Source organism: Apis mellifera, linkage group LG5 (assembly GCF_003254395.2).
Source record: "Apis mellifera strain DH4 linkage group LG5, Amel_HAv3.1, whole genome shotgun sequence".
NCBI lineage: Eukaryota > Metazoa > Arthropoda > Insecta > Hymenoptera > Apidae > Apis > Apis mellifera.
Window position 1 is genome coordinate 7,916,522 of NC_037642.1, and position 15,586 is coordinate 7,932,107.

The 15,586-nt window shown below is 48.8% G+C and overlaps 1 protein-coding gene across 5 annotated transcripts in view; it reads left to right on the forward strand.

Moving 5' to 3' along the window:
* Positions 1-15,586, forward strand: part of LOC552079 (homeobox protein homothorax) — a 479,885-nt gene that overhangs the window by 303,059 nt on the left and 161,240 nt on the right. The window lies entirely within an intron of this gene.

A 15,586-nucleotide genomic window follows, 5' to 3' on the forward strand; every position in this document is an offset into this window, starting at 1 on the left:
GACGAGCTTCTGCCTCGAAAGTTGTCTGGATCTACTCGATCCGCGATCGTTGACACAGAATCGCAATATGAAATTTCACTTTCTCGGCTAATTAAATTTCACTTGAACGACGAGACGTGCACGCCGATCGATCTATTAGTAATTGCCTTTGAATTATTACTCGATCCTTGTTAATCATTGATTAATCTCAAGTCTTGTAAATATTTATAATCTCTCTCTCTCTCTCTATTCTGAAACGCATCCGAAAGCATTAAAATATAAACTTCAATAAATCTCAATGAATCCTTCTTTCAAATTCAATTCTCCTCTCTATCATTTTTTCACGTCGATATTTTACGCTCCTCTCCCCCTCCCCAAGGAGCTGAGATATAAATAATCTCCAACCCTTTAACGAAACCTTTAACAAAAAAAAAAAAAAAAAAGAAAAAAAACAAGAAAATTAAACGTCCACTAAATTTTATGGACAGATAAAAAGCCCCCTCGCTCGTACGTTTCGCAAATTTTCCAATTTACTCGTGCTTTAGACGAGAGCCATAAGAGAGAGAGACGCGCCTTTCCGCAGTTAACCCATCATTCGGATAAAATGCCGGGGATCACGGGGCATCGATTACCCCGATCGTGACATCCAATCCGTCGTAAACGATCATCTTTCCCCGATCGTCTTTTCCACTCCTCGCCGTCTTTTTTTCCCGCCGCGATTCCAACGATGGCGAGGCCGACGACGGGGGCCGGGGCCGGGTAAAATAATCGTAAAGTAACGGAAGGTGTTGCCCACGCAACACCACGGTTCCCCGAGCAATGTTACATACCGCACACCTACTTCTTCTATCTGCATATCGGCCAAAGCCGCACACCGCCGCTCCTCTCTCTCTCTCTCTCTCTCTCTCTCTCTGTCCGCCTCGTCCCTTCTTTCGCTCGTTTCGGCCTGTTCGTGAGATAGGCGAAGTGCCGTGCGAGGCGGCGTCGCCATAAGGGGTTAGGTTTACGAGCCGAGAGCCCGGGTGTCGATATCGCGGCCGTGTCGCCGCGTGTGTGCCTGACCTCGCCACTTCCAGATCCGTGGTGGACGCGTGTGTTACACGTGTGGTGTGGACGAGTGTGTTTACCTGAGCGCAGCGCGAAAATCTATCCGTCCTGTTACTATCCGTCGCCTAACAATCAACCGTTCCGCCATTACGCCCCGCTTTTTACGCTCCTCCACGGTCGAACGAATGATAAGGGAAAGGGGGAAGCGAGGCAGTATTTCAGGATGAATAATCATCCTGGCCTTTTTACGCGCTCTTGTGCCGGGGGTTCGATTCTAGCTTCGGTGGACGTTTATTAGAGAGTGTGCGACACACGATCGTTTCGAATCTTGGAGGATTTTGTCACAAGGGAAGGAAGCTGAAAAATGGAGAGTTATTGCTTTTTTGAAAAAGAATACACGATTGATTCGATTAATAATAAACAGTGATTATTACAGCGCAATTTGATGAGCAACGTTCGCAAAACGATCTTTATGCTCGAGACATTTTGAAGATCCGTGTTGCGGCGAAGGAGGGGGGGCGTGTAAGAGAAGGAAATTCGGTATAGCTCCGTGTCGTCGTTTATACATGGCGCAAAGTTTTTGTCGCAGCTGTCGCTGTTTTGTCTGCGATCAGCTTCTCTACGGAGCTTCTCTCCTCTCCGACCAGGCCGAACCCCGCGTTTTTGCCGCTATTTTCGTGCCGTTAAAAATGCATCCATCGGGAGACGTCAACGAGGCCATTCGCCATCGCGTCATCGACCTTCCCCGAAGACCGATACTCTCTTTCTCTCTTTCTCTCTCGCCTTGTTGACGTCTAGTATCGACTCTGACATCTCGAACGAATAACCGGAATACACCCACAAAACGTGTCCTCTCCGTTTCTCTAATCGTTCCAATCAACCGAGTCGTCCGTTTCAAATTTCAACGCCCACTCTTCTTGCTCCTCCCCTACCAGCCTTCTTATATATACATGTATGTGTGTGTGTATATATATATATATATACACACAAAAATAATAGAAACTAATCGCAGCTGTCCCAAATCGAAGCGAACGCGTTATTCTTCCCTTGATCCTGGACCGGATCGGCAAAGTCCCTTGATGTCCCGCGCGGACTTTACACGGCGTTCATAAAAAACGAGTCGAGGAGGAGCGCGCGCGCGCGCGCGTTCGATCGAGAATTGAGAGACGAGCGTGGAAAAAAGATAGAGACACACAGTTGCCCGGGGGTTAGACGTACACGTAAGATGGAGTCTGGTTTGATGGAATGCTGCCTCCATCCCAACCGCCCTCCCCTAACTTCTGTCCTCTCCCCTTCCTCGGATGTTCAGCACCTCTCTCCTCACCTTCACCGGTGCCGGAACATGTGTGCGAGGCTGTGTTAAGACGACTCTCGCGTTTACGAAGCCGGCTGGTCGGCCGGCCGGCTGGCTGGCTGGCTGGCTGGCTGGCTGGCTGGCTGGCTGGCTGGCTGGTCGTAGTCGATAGATAGAGAGAGAGAGGGAGACGGAAAGGGAGAAGGATAAGCTCTCGAGTAGCCGGGGAACGATCCGTATCCACCTAAGGCTAACCAATGAGACGAACCGCCATATTAGGCGGTTGTATATGGCCTATCCTCTATGCGCCGTTCCGCGTATGCTTAAAATGGAGATAATAATCGCGGCGCGCTGATTAGACGGCTGTCGCGGATTTCCAGGTAGCTCTCGGACTGCGCCGTTCACGGCCTACCTTTCGTCGTGGTGGGCCGACGACGACAACGACGACGACGACGACGAGGACGAGAACGACGATGACGACGATCGTCGGTCGTTTCTCGCGCGGTGCTCGTATTAGGCCACGTCGGTGGGAAGTGGAATCATCGTGCACGCTTCACCGTTGATGGACGTCGTTCCGTGAACTCTTTGAAACCACCAAGTCGGCACTCCAACTTGTTTCTTATTAACCCCTCGGTACTTTGCGCGGCGCACCGCCGCGGTGCACTGTTATTTGCCGAATGGGCTCGCTTATGCTATTCCATTTTATAATACACCGTGGATGGGAATATTTGGAACGTGAGAAAGTGTCGGTGAAGCGCGAGCGCGTGGAATTACGGCGTGTAGCGACGACACTTTTTCTTATTTCGCCGAAAATAAGCTCGATAGATTCGATGGAGAGGGAAGGGGATCGAGGATTCGATTCTTGTCACAGGTTAAGAAATATTTTTTCCAAGGAGAGATTTATAACGAGATGTTTATAACGTTTGGATTTCTACTTTAAGGAGCGCGGCGTTAAGGTAGAAAAATTTTAATGACGTAAAAGGAAAAAAAGAACTTGTCGTCGATGCCACGATCTCCTGCGAGCGAGAGATAGATCTCGTGCGAGGCATTGTTCGATAGGGAGCGGGGGTTCAACGAGATAGCAGATCCGGGAGAGATAAGCGCTCTCCGGATGATGTATCGCCAGCGATGCTTGGTTGCGCCGGTTGATCGTAAGTACCGGCCTGGACCGGTGCTGTTTTCCGTGCTAAGGACCCTCGAGATTCGAGCAGGGCATTCGATACTACCCTGCTACAAACTGTTCCATAAAGTGCTCTCTCTTTCGCTTTCCGCTTTTATGATTCCAAACATCTTTTATATTTCGTAACGCGTGCAACACTCCTCGTCACCTAATCCTCGAGCAGCTGTGCTTAAATGTTCCAATATCGTAAAATTTCGACGATTTGCAAATCGGTTAAAGGGCAAGAGTTTTTTCCCCGAAAGTGTTTCGCGCGTCCAAAGAAATTCACTCCTTGTTCCCTTTACCCGCTTTCCACCAACTTTCCATAGTACGTCCGATCCCTGACGGGACGGTACACGGTCACGCCCCCTTAACGCGCCCTTGCCCCACAGGGATGTAAGTCACCGGAGCACTTGAGCGAGTTGAGACGAGGCCCGGCCTCTAAATAACGCGACGCGTCTAAAAGGCGAGCGGCGACAAACTGGCTTTTTGTACTCCTCCTTCGACTATCCCTCATCTTTCCCTGACCCTTCAAACTTTTTCTTGTCTTCCTCCCCGCACGGAAACTCTATTCTATAGTTCGCTCGAGGGATAACTTGGATTTCGATCAAAAGTCGTTTAACATTCTCCAAATATAGAGAGAAATTTCAACGGAATCGGAAAGAAAGCTTCATAGAATCTGAGTAACTTTTGTCGATCAGCTTGATGAATGAAAGACGAGAAAAATCTCGCTTTAAAAAAGATATACATTGATGATGGGAGTCGTCGGGGATCATCGTTTGCGGTTCGATTCGTTTCGCGGAGAGAATATTACGTATACGTAACTCTTCCATTTCACGCCGATCGATCACGAGTACCTTGAAGAAGATTTCAACGTTGCGGGGAAGGATCGCCTCGCCTCGTTTCGTCTCGTTTCGGGGAAAAAATCGCTCGTGTGACGGAATTCGCGGAAATGGGAAACGGTGCGCGTAAATCACATTTACAGCGTTGGCAAAGTTATCGACGGGTTTATGGGAAATTAAAGCCCCGCCGAGCGGACCGCAAAGTCGCGTCATCATCGTCGCGCGCGCGCGCGCGCTAGAGAGGGAAAGAGAGAGAGAGAGAGAGCGGGGGACTTGTGACTGCCGGCCTGGTTTCGATCGTGATTGCCGAGCAGCGAATTTGTCGCCACGTGTTTTATTGTACGATGAAATTGGATGGAGAGCTGCGGTCAGGATCGGAGGCTGCGGGGGAGGGGGCGCGAAACCGGGACCGTAATAAAACGGACGCGCGTGCTAAACGTGTCACTCAACGTGTCACAGATAGATGCGGAGCCGCGGCAACGATTCAGACTCCGGCCCGTAATATCCACCGGGCCAAGAGTTTTGTTTCTGACGAAAACGGAAATTGCGTTTGGGAACAGGTTACAACGCTCGTTACACTCGCCCCGTTGTTGCTCGACGCTCAGAGATCGAGCAAAAATTTACACCCTCTCCGTTCCCTGATTTTTCACAAATCGTCGTCCCCCTCCTCAATCGCCATGATTCTTCCCTTTTTTATTTAGATTTTTAATTTTCACACCGTAAGAAATATTCAAACCAACGATATTTTAAATTGATTAGTTTAGATGATGAAGCAAGGTATCGAAACTCGAGGAAAGAATGAAATGATTCGTTAGATCATTGCTCGAACCAAAAAAGGATATAATACTTTCTCCAGCGGGAAAGAGTGTCACGTTCCCATTAACGTTAATAACACGTGTCGCGATGAATTCGGCTTCCTCCTCCAACGATCGTCCTCCTCCTCCTTCTTACGAGCACGCGACATCCTTTCTCCTTCCGTGCCATCCCTTCCACCCCCCTCTCTCTCCCTCTCGGTATAATTTACGATCCCGCGCTGATACTGAAAAGTCTCACAGACGAGGTCCAAGTCTATCGACCAAACGGTGCCGACGGATACCCTCCTCCTAGTCGGCCCCTCTGCCCTCCTCCTCTCGTCCCCGAATTCCAGTTGATCCAAGTTAACCGGCCTCCTAATACCCTCCCCCTCCTCTCCCCCCGGCCGATTCCGACAGGCCGGATTCTCCACCGATGTTGCTCGTTGTCGGGAACCCCCTAATGGCGATGCCGCGTCGAGAACGCGCGGCGCGCGGCTTCGGGCAAAGGGAGCGAGGGAGAAGGAGGGTCGGTCGGGGGCCTGCGTTGGACCGGTCGAGCGACGCTGACGGGTCAGCATGAATAATGTCGACTCATTATTCTTTCGGGTGGGGATTTATCAGGTCGAAGTACCGATAACGCGCTCTTTTCGTCCGCTCGTTCCGCCGGGGAAGATGCGGCCTGAGATAGGTATGCATTTATGCGCGTTGGCGGAGGATCTCGGCAGAGCGAGAGGGAGGAGGAGGAGGGCAAGGTATATATCGGTCGGAATACACATCCCTCCTCGTTTTCCTCCGCTTTCGACTCCTTTCCCCTCTCGTATCTTCCTTCGTCTCTTATCCCATTCCTCGATCCTTGGTTCGACTCCTCGATCGGTGGTCCTCTTCTCGTGTTTCCCTCTTCTCTCCTCTCTCTTCGACCCGTTCCCCCCTCGTCCCTAGAAGAGCACCCGTCCGTGTATCGTGGCGGAACGGACGGTATCATAGTTAGGAGAGGTCCTCGGTTTCTGCGGGGCGCTAACAAGACGGGCCTGCGGGCCAGCGCGCGCGGTGAATTATGGGCCCGTGCGCGTGCACGCCGCACCGCCGTTGTGTACACGTCGTGTACGCGCGCACGGGGACGTGTGGACGTGCGCGAGGGAGAAAGAGAAAGAGAGAGAGAGTTGGACGCAATATCGCGCCTCGTCTCGTCGGGATAGGATATAGAGGGCATAGCGTAGCTGTCGCCAGTTTTCTGGCTCATTACTGGCCACCGGCGCCCATTTCTCTTCGACCTTCCCTCTCCTCCGCCGCGCGGCCCCCTCTCCCTCACGGAGCAAGAAACGTGCCGCAGCCGTTGGAACATTAGAGTTTCGCTTTTGCTCTTCAGCGTCACCGTCGAATTTCTATACCTGATTTTATACCTGATTGGATCGTCTCGATACTGAGTTGAGTTTCGTTCGTCGAAATGATTTCGTTAATTGGAGGATCGGAGGTCAACATGCTAATCGCCTCCTCGAAACTTAGAGGAAAGAAAGTTGGGCTATTTCTTTCGAGGTGGAGTGGAATCGGTGACTTGAATGAAAAAGAGAAACGCGATTGAAGGAAAGGGGTCGATCCGATCTTTCACAGAGTTCGTCCAAGATTTTACATGGTCGACGCGTAAATATAGTAAAGTTGGATGGGAAGTTTCGACGCGTTCGCACCCGATTAGGTTATAAATATGTGGCGGAGAGGGGCCAACTGGAAATAAACGGGAGTTAACGCGTCGTGATGCATGACGAAAAGTTTAAACGCGTCGCGACGCCGCACACGGTGACAAAAAGTAAAGCTTTCGGCTCGAGCGGCTTCCCACCGCTTTGCCCCGCGAAAACCTTCCCCGCTTACTAATTCCAGGGCGAAAGCCGATATGTACAAGTTCGAGACACGTGCTCGTCACATGTACCTCGAGACCCATCCCGCGTACGTCAACCGAGAAGAGAAGTCGGAGCAGACGGAGAAGAAAACGACGAAAAGGGTATCCACCGGTGGCGCATCGCCATTAACGCTTTTATTTCCAACACGCGTTAAGATTTCGCTCGTACTCTTTTTTATTCATCGACTCGATGCAAATTTTTATTAAGAGAACGAATTATACGTGGAAAATAATTTTTGACATCCCGACAATCTATTATATAATCTCGAATCGGGGGGACTAAGCAAGTTTGATACTCGTGTCAAGTATTGAAATATTGATTTTCCATTTAATTAACCGGAATACGTAATGTACAAGTACCACATAATTCCTTATTTATTTCAATAACGAACGAACGAGATCCGAGTTCGAACGATCGAACGCCAATTAAAATCCGATTCGTATCTATATTTCATTTGATGATCCACACACTCGTTCCTCCATCTTTACCTATCGAAAAATCTCGTTTCAAACGGTTCCCTTAGCATAGAAATTGCGTTTCCTTAATGAACGTTGGAGATCGTCAACGCTCGTGACGTTCCCATCGGCCGATCGAAACGGAGCGCGGGAGGGTATCCGCGGTAGGTGTCGCGAAAGGGGTCATCGCCGGTGTCGCGTTATTAATTCGCCCCGGTAGTCCCAATTAAGACGGTGGCTCACGTTCTGCCTGTAATTATCATAGTAACAGCGTCGTTCCTAGCGGCAGCGCATCACCGGAGCCCGCAGCGTCCCAACCCTCCTCCCGGTCCCGTGGCATTAATTAGTACAATCTCCGTACGTGCCCGACTGCCAGCATCGTCCACGCTGATATCTCCCTTTCGCGTTTCTACGTTACGTTTCACGTTTCCATTCCCGACCAACGCGCCACCAACCGCAACCGGTGGTGATGGCTTTTCACGCCGACTGCCCGCTCCAAGACGACCGTGGATATCCGAATTCCGCATGGCGGAGCCACAACTCGGAATGGATCGAAATGTGCCACACATTCAGAATCCTCGAACTGTATCCGATAGAAATTTTTTGGACAGCAAAATCGTGCCGCTTCTTCTGAAATTTCCTTCTAGAAACAATCTCAACACGTGTTTCGTTTATTAACCGCCTTCGGCGAGTAGCGCTCTGATCGTTACGGATCGTCCATCCGAAACTAACATAAATCCCCGTCGCGATTTTTATGTTAATCCTCCGCCTTTTCACCGAATATACTCGCACGCAAACGGCGCGTTAACGAACAGGACCACGTTCCACTTTCTCCTCCACTTTCTCGCGCTTCGTATACGTGTCCCAGGATCGTCTCCGTGCAAATGGTAATAATGGCGAGGAGGAACGATCTCTCTCTTTCTCTGCATCGATTTACGCCGCGTCATCTCGCATCACGGGACACGAAGCGTCGATACAAATCGGCGATTTATCACGTAGATTGTTACCGGATAAGTATCTCTCTCCTCCGCGGCGGATCCTCGCGCGGAACCCGTAGCCGCAGACGCCCGATGAATCGTAATGCGATGTGTCCCGCCGCGCTGGGCCGCGACGCGGCCGCCTCGCTTCTTCGCGTGTACGTGCAGCGGCGCGGCGCGCGTACGAGCGCGTAATTGATATATCCATATACGCGGAGGCACCTATGATCTCCTCGGGGCCCGGTGGTGCCGCCACCGCGATCGATCTGTATTCATAGGTCGTGCGGCATAAAATATACCCGGCATGTCCATGAATCAGATAACTGTCACAGCTCGTACGCCGATGTCTCAATCAACCGCTCGAGCTTGTTCCTCGCCCTCGCGCGCCTCGGCCAACGCGCTCCACTGTCCCCGACCGACTTCTTCTTCTTCTTCATCGTTTCTTTCACATCGATTTTTTTCCCCCTCCTTCTATTTTTATTCCATCGGGCGTTTCGAGCGGATCGGGGTCTCTTTGAGAAAAGAGAGGGTGGGGAGAGACTGGATTTACGTTTGGATTTCGAAATATTTTTGAATCCTCGCGTCCGATACGGAGGAATTAGAAATAGATCTACACGTGGTGCGGTGTAAAGGTTAAAGGTGAGGAAGAGAGATCAATTGGTTTGACGAGCATCGTAAATCAAGTTGTGGATCGAGAATCAACTTCGTCAGGAATCGAGAACGGCGTAAAAAAAAGAAAGAGAGATTGCGCAAGGAGGGAATGATTATGAAATTTGGAAAAGTCATAGGGTCACACGGTGGAGCTTCGTTGGAGCGGCGCGAGGAGTGCCAAATAATTTTCGAGGAATGAAGACGCGGGGGATCGGGAACCTCTTTTACGATGCTCCTATTAATACCTTCTATTTTGACTCGGTCGAAATAAGTGGCATCCGACGCCTCATCGTTGACGAGCGGCGTCAGGTGTCGAAAAATACGCGTTCTTCTTTGACACGCTCGTCGTTTCGCGCCCCGTTTTTCCCAAGTTTCGCGTAAACAATTATCGAAATCACTCGTTCGATTCAACGTCTTCTCCCACGCTCCCACAAAGAGAGAGAGAAAGAGAGAGAGAGATTTCGAGGAATCCAGAGATTCGAGCCGTTAATCCGAACAAATTCGGTATCCTCGGGTCCCTTCGACTCGTGTTCCTCCTCGTGCGCCGTGATGACGATAGGTCGGTATTTTCGTCTCCGCTGCCTTCGGTTCTTGGCGACGTGTCTTGCGTCATCGTGGATACAAGAATTTCACAAAAGTAGACTCTCTCTTTCACGTTTCGATTCCTTCGTCGTGCCACGAGTTCCACTTCTCTCTCTGTTACGCAATTTCCAATTTTTCGATCCAACGTGTATAATAATCTGACTAATCTGTATGATCTATGATCTCAGTAAAGAGAGAGAAACCGCCAATTTCTTTCTACGATATATTCGTACGTACTTTTCGCTATTAATAATAATCTCCTTCGTCTAGAGATCTTTATTTTATTCTCTGAAAAGCATCCAAACGATATCGAAGAATTTATTAGATTAATTTATAACTCTAAACAAAAAACATTCGCCTCCCAATCACTTCCAATGTTCTTGAAATCAAGTAACAAATCCTTCGAAGACTTCAAACTCGCACTTTTTAACGTTCAAACGATCGAAACGGATCCTTTATCCCATTTCCTCGAAGATGATCGAACCGCGGCTATCTTCCTCCATCCGAATAAGGAATAGCCCGGCCAGCAAAGCGCAACGAGGCCGTCCGAAACGTCGTTTAGCGAAAACGGTTAACGGGCGCGTCGCACTAAATTATCCCCGTCGCTCGGCTCATTTGTAAGACAAACTCGTTCGAGGCTCGCCGTTGGCCCGATTTTCGTTTTCGTACCAGTGGAGGGACACCACCTCTCTCTCTCTCTCCCTCAGCCATCTCATCGCGCCTCATCTCTCCCACAATCGCCGATTAATCTCCCGGTTAAGCAGATTCTCGGATTAACAAGCTGCGCGCCTGTCGTCCGCTTCATACAACCTCCGGCCGCGAGGAAATCGGCCGAGACGATCTTTAAAGCGCGTCGAGGAGGAGGAGGAGGAGGAACGGCACGGCGGCGGAAAAGGGCTGGCCACGGCGTAAAAAACGGGGGTGGGAGTCTGGAGAATCGGGGAGGAGGGAGGGGGAGGGTGACGAGCTGCATTTCATCGCCGAAAATAGTCGGGGAATCGGTGAGGAAGAGAGCCGTGGCGAAGTCGCGGTATAACCGGACTGGAGGACCCTGTTCTCGAGGAACGAGAATAAGCGTGTTTTGGTGCGTTGACCCCTTCCGTGATTTCCATCCGAGCGCGAGGGAAATTCTTTCCTGAGCTTTCTTATTTTTCTTATTTTTTTCTTTTATCTAATTTTTATTTTAAGTTCGGATTTGTAATTTGAATCAAAATCAGAATTGGAATTACGATTATAGGAGTTGGAGGAAATACTTGTTTCCTTTCAGTTTTGAAAATAAAGAAGAAAAGGAAAAGCGTTCCTAATTGCTCGTATTTTTGGGATCTCGTAAAATTTGGGACTTCCATGGTTGTTCCATGGTTAAGCAAATGGGAAAGAGATATATCGGTATCCGTAACCGTTGGAACGGTTTCGTGGATAACGGTTTTGGATAATCGAATTAGAGTGGTTGTCGATGGGAAAAAATACATCGCGCGATGATGAATGAAGGAAGCGCTTTGTCTGTGTACGTATGTGTGTGTGTGTTTTTTTTATAGCGTTTGAATCTAAAATACATCGGAGGGTCGAGTTTATTTCACGAGTTTGATGCGTGGAAAACCGCGTAAAAATTCAACGAACGTTTATTGCAAATATTACATCATATAGAAACATGGGATATTAAATTTTCCACTTAACGGCATTCACTCTTTATATCGTTTGTTTTTTGCGTGACGTTCACGATGTGTTTTGAAAAATGAAATGTATGTATAGGTATGCGTGCGCATGTATCGGGCAGGCATGATTTAACTCCTTTCATATATCACATTCGCTAATATCGATAAATAAATCGCGGCTTTAACGGGCCAATATTTTGTCATACTCTAACGACACTGCTCGCAATTTACCTCAAAATAATGCAGAAAACGCTATTACATTTTCCACATTAAATCCCTTTTTATTTTTTTCCTTTTTTTTCTTTTTATAATTCCAATCGCGAAACGGTTTCGAAAAGATTGCACCTTTTATTCTTTAATTAAGATATAAGATCTCTCCCTCGAAAATAATTCTCGATTTAAAAACGATCGATAAAGAGAAGAAGAAAAAAAGGAAAGAATAACTAAGAGGTTTAAGAGAAAATCTCTAATCCCAAAATTAGACGAACCCTCCGAACGACAATGAAACGTGACACCCACCCAAAATCACCCTACAAAACGATTCTTCTCTTTTCCTCCTTCCACTCTCCCATCTCTCCCTGGCCACTCGACACGTTTGCGTACCAGTGTGACAGCAAATAAATGTCTCGGTATCCGGTATACACGCTTCTACCTACACTATCTACAGAAGGTCGAACGTTTCGTTCGTCGAAGAGTTCGAAGCGTATCCGCGCCGCTGGAGCGAGCAGCCACCGAGACAGCGTGAAGAGGAGCGAAGAAAGGGAAGTGGAGGAGGAGGAGGAGGCTCATCCGAACAGGGTCTCCTCGCTTCGTTCGACGGGATGGGAATAAGGAGTTTATTTTCGGTGGCCATATGCGCGGTTTATTTCGACAATCCGTGGCGGTCACCCTCCAAATAGAGATAGAAACGTATTTCTTCTCCCTCCTTTCTTCCTTTTTCACTTCTGTCATCCTCCCCACGCGAGTCAATCCCCCGGATAAAAAGAATGACGGCACGCAGTCCCGTGACATTAATTGCTACCTGCCTACCTGTCTGAATTATCGCGTTATCGTAGCGTTTAAGCCTCGTCCCTCTCTCGTTATCCCTCTCTCCACCGCTTTCGTGGGATTTCGTATGCAGTTTTGCTAATGATCACGTGTACGACCGCCTCATTAGTTCTCGATCACGATTATCACCGCCGTTTCTCCTTATTATTTTCCTCCACGAGTCTACCTATGTCGCGCACAAAGCTGAAAACCTTTATACCTCTCTTCACTACCCTCTTCCGCTCGATTTTAAAACGTTTTTACTCACATAATATATATCTATACGTTTATATCATTAGGTACGACGAGAGAGTAATAGCCGCATATGTAATTAACCATTCTTTCTCACCGGGAGGCTCGATGAAAAAAGAAAAAGAAAAAAAGAAAGACTTTCGCTTCTCGTTCGAGATACCGTTATCGGTGGAACGAAGCGTGGCACAGAGACAGAGAGGATGCTGTTCCGAAGGCAGCACAGTCACTTGCTCGGCGTAGGGACCGCGTGTTTTGACCGTGTCCGCTCCTCCTCTAGAAATAGCGTATAGTCAGGCCGACGTGAGACTCGGCTTATTCTTGACCCATCGGCTAAGTATAGATCGCGACAGCTCGAAAGAAAGAAGCCAACCAGAGAGGAGAGGGGCGAGGAGGGACGCGTACGTGTTTTCTGCTTTTGCTGCCGGGATGCCAGGGGGTGGAGAGGATCTGCCTGGGAGGAAGGGAGGGGGGGATGAGGAGGATCATCCGCGTCTTCCGATGTTCCAACGTTGATGGAGCGAGAAACGGCGTAAACGTATAATTGGCTGCACTTAAATCTCTATAACGCGGCAGTAAAAATGCAGGGCGCGCCGCGTAAATCAACACGAGGACGATATGGACCTCTCCAACACCCCCTCCCCTCTCTCTCTCTCTCCCTTTTTCTCGTCCCTCTCCCCTGCTCCTGCCGCGTTGCTCGTAAACGCGTCGCGGAGGACGGAAACAAGCGTGCACGCGTGCACCCGCGCATGCAATGCGAACAATTTTCGCGACTTTCCCCTCCATGGAATTTATCGCCACGTTATATCTCGTTTTCTTTCTTTCTTTCTTTTTTTGACTCTCGTCTGGCCGAGTTTAATCTCTCCTGTCTCCCTTCGTCGAAGAAGAGAACACTTGTTACTCCGTCCGACGATTATTTTCCTCGATGATCAAGAATGTTTCAATATCCATCCGTTGGGAAATTGGGAAGTGTTAATCTTTTAACGATACAGATTCTACGAGGAAAAATCTATTTGGAATGGAATTCGAATCCCTCCGCAATTCTATCTTTTATCTATAATTTAATCACGGAAGAATAATTCCAGAATTCGTTCTCGAGATTATCGGTATCTCGTTTAGTTTCCAGTTTCGTCGTCTTCCGGTTTCTTGCTCTTGAGCGAAGTAGGTTCGTTTTTCCATGGGATTAATCTCTCTCTCTCTCTTTCGGGGAAATGAGAAATTCCTGACGAGCATGAGCCAAGGAGCTTCTTCGACCGATACGTCAGGGCATGGCGGCGTACGATCGGCCACGCTACATTAACTCGATTCACCGAGTAAATTAACTGCAATCAGGGGGACGGTCCGCTGGCCGTTCCGTTATTCCGCTAGCCGGCCGTTCCGCGCGCCTCTAGACCGCTCTATTCTGCCTCCGCCTGCCATTATGGGCCGTGGAACAACGGCGGTCGCAGAGAAGAAGGACCTAACGTCGTTTTTTGCGACCACGAGGACCGCAAACACCCTTCTCTCTCTCTCTCTCTCTCTCTTGTTTATTTCGACGAAAACAAGCATTTCTCGAGAGAGAGAGAGAGAGAGAGAAACGGATGACGCCGAGACTTGTGGCTCCTCGTGATCACGCTCGAGGCGATGACGTGATTTCTTGATCGTTATTGCTCGATTGTACGAGCTTACTCTTCGCATCTCGCCGATTCATCGCGTGCCGTGATTTTTCGATCCTCGAAGAAGAGGATTCCCAACAATGGATCCCCAATCCATAATCCAAAAAGATCAGATTTAACGTTTTTTAGAAAACAGGAGAAAAATTGCAAACATTTGAATACGATAGAAAACAATCGAAACGAATCGAAACGAATCTTTCGTCTGACCATCGTGAATCGAAAGCCGCGGGACGTTTAGAGAAAACGCAAAAAAAAAAAAAGGGAAAAAGAATCCCCCGTCATCCTTAATTGAACATTCCAGCGCACCCCTCGTCCATTATTCCAGTCGGGGTGGGACGGTGGCGTATCCCGCCACCGTCAGATCGGGAATCTCGTCGTCGGGAATCGAAATCGAATGGCAGGTGGTCGACGAGGCTTGATCGAAGTCGATCGTTTTTCCCTCCAGATTTCTCCCTATCCCACGAAATCGGCGAGGTGGCCACGATTTTCATCGATCTCCTCTCCTACGACGGACGTACAAATTTTTCGTCTACCCCTCTCCCCCGTACGAATTCAAAGTTAATCTCGGCCACGGGGCCGCCTCCTCTCGAGAGGGGTGGGTCGGCGCCCCCGGGCGACCTGTCATCGTGAAACCCATGGGAGCTCACCCATGATCTCTCTGTTACGATAGAACCTTGGGAACCGGAGCCTTGGGCACCACGATAAGACTCGGTCATTTATAATCCGTCCGCGTAAGTAGCCTGTTCTCCTTCCGCGGCAGTAGAGCGAGAGAGAGAGGGAGGGAGGGAGGGAGGGAGAGAAAGGTATAAAGGGAACTTCCTCGAAACTTCCGCCGGTTCGAAACGAGGAGATCGGCACGCCAGGTGAATTTCGATTCATCGAGATTGCAGTCGTTCGATCCGACTTCCGGCGTGCTATTTTTAGATACGCCGTTTAAGTATGGATCTAACGTCTGATCAGCAAGGTTTCGTTCTACTTACTCTCTATTCTCTTGGAAGAAGCGAATAATTTACGGAGTTAATTATGGAATTGAATGCGATTCGAGTCGAGTTGGAATTTCGGATAATAATTCTCGGTTACATATCTTTGAATTATTCGTTGTTGAAATTTTGTCCATCTCTCCAGTTCACGTACAAGGCTCTGATCAGGCAGAAATTCTGTTTGCTCCTTGAAAATGAATGGAAATTATGATATATGTGTCTCACTGTTGCAATATCCTTCCATTGAAGAAACAAACGGGGGAGACAAGATTATTCACGCAATGCAATCGTATCTTCCCTATCTAATTCGCCGTTCCTTTCTTACAAATTTAATTTAATTTACCGACATATG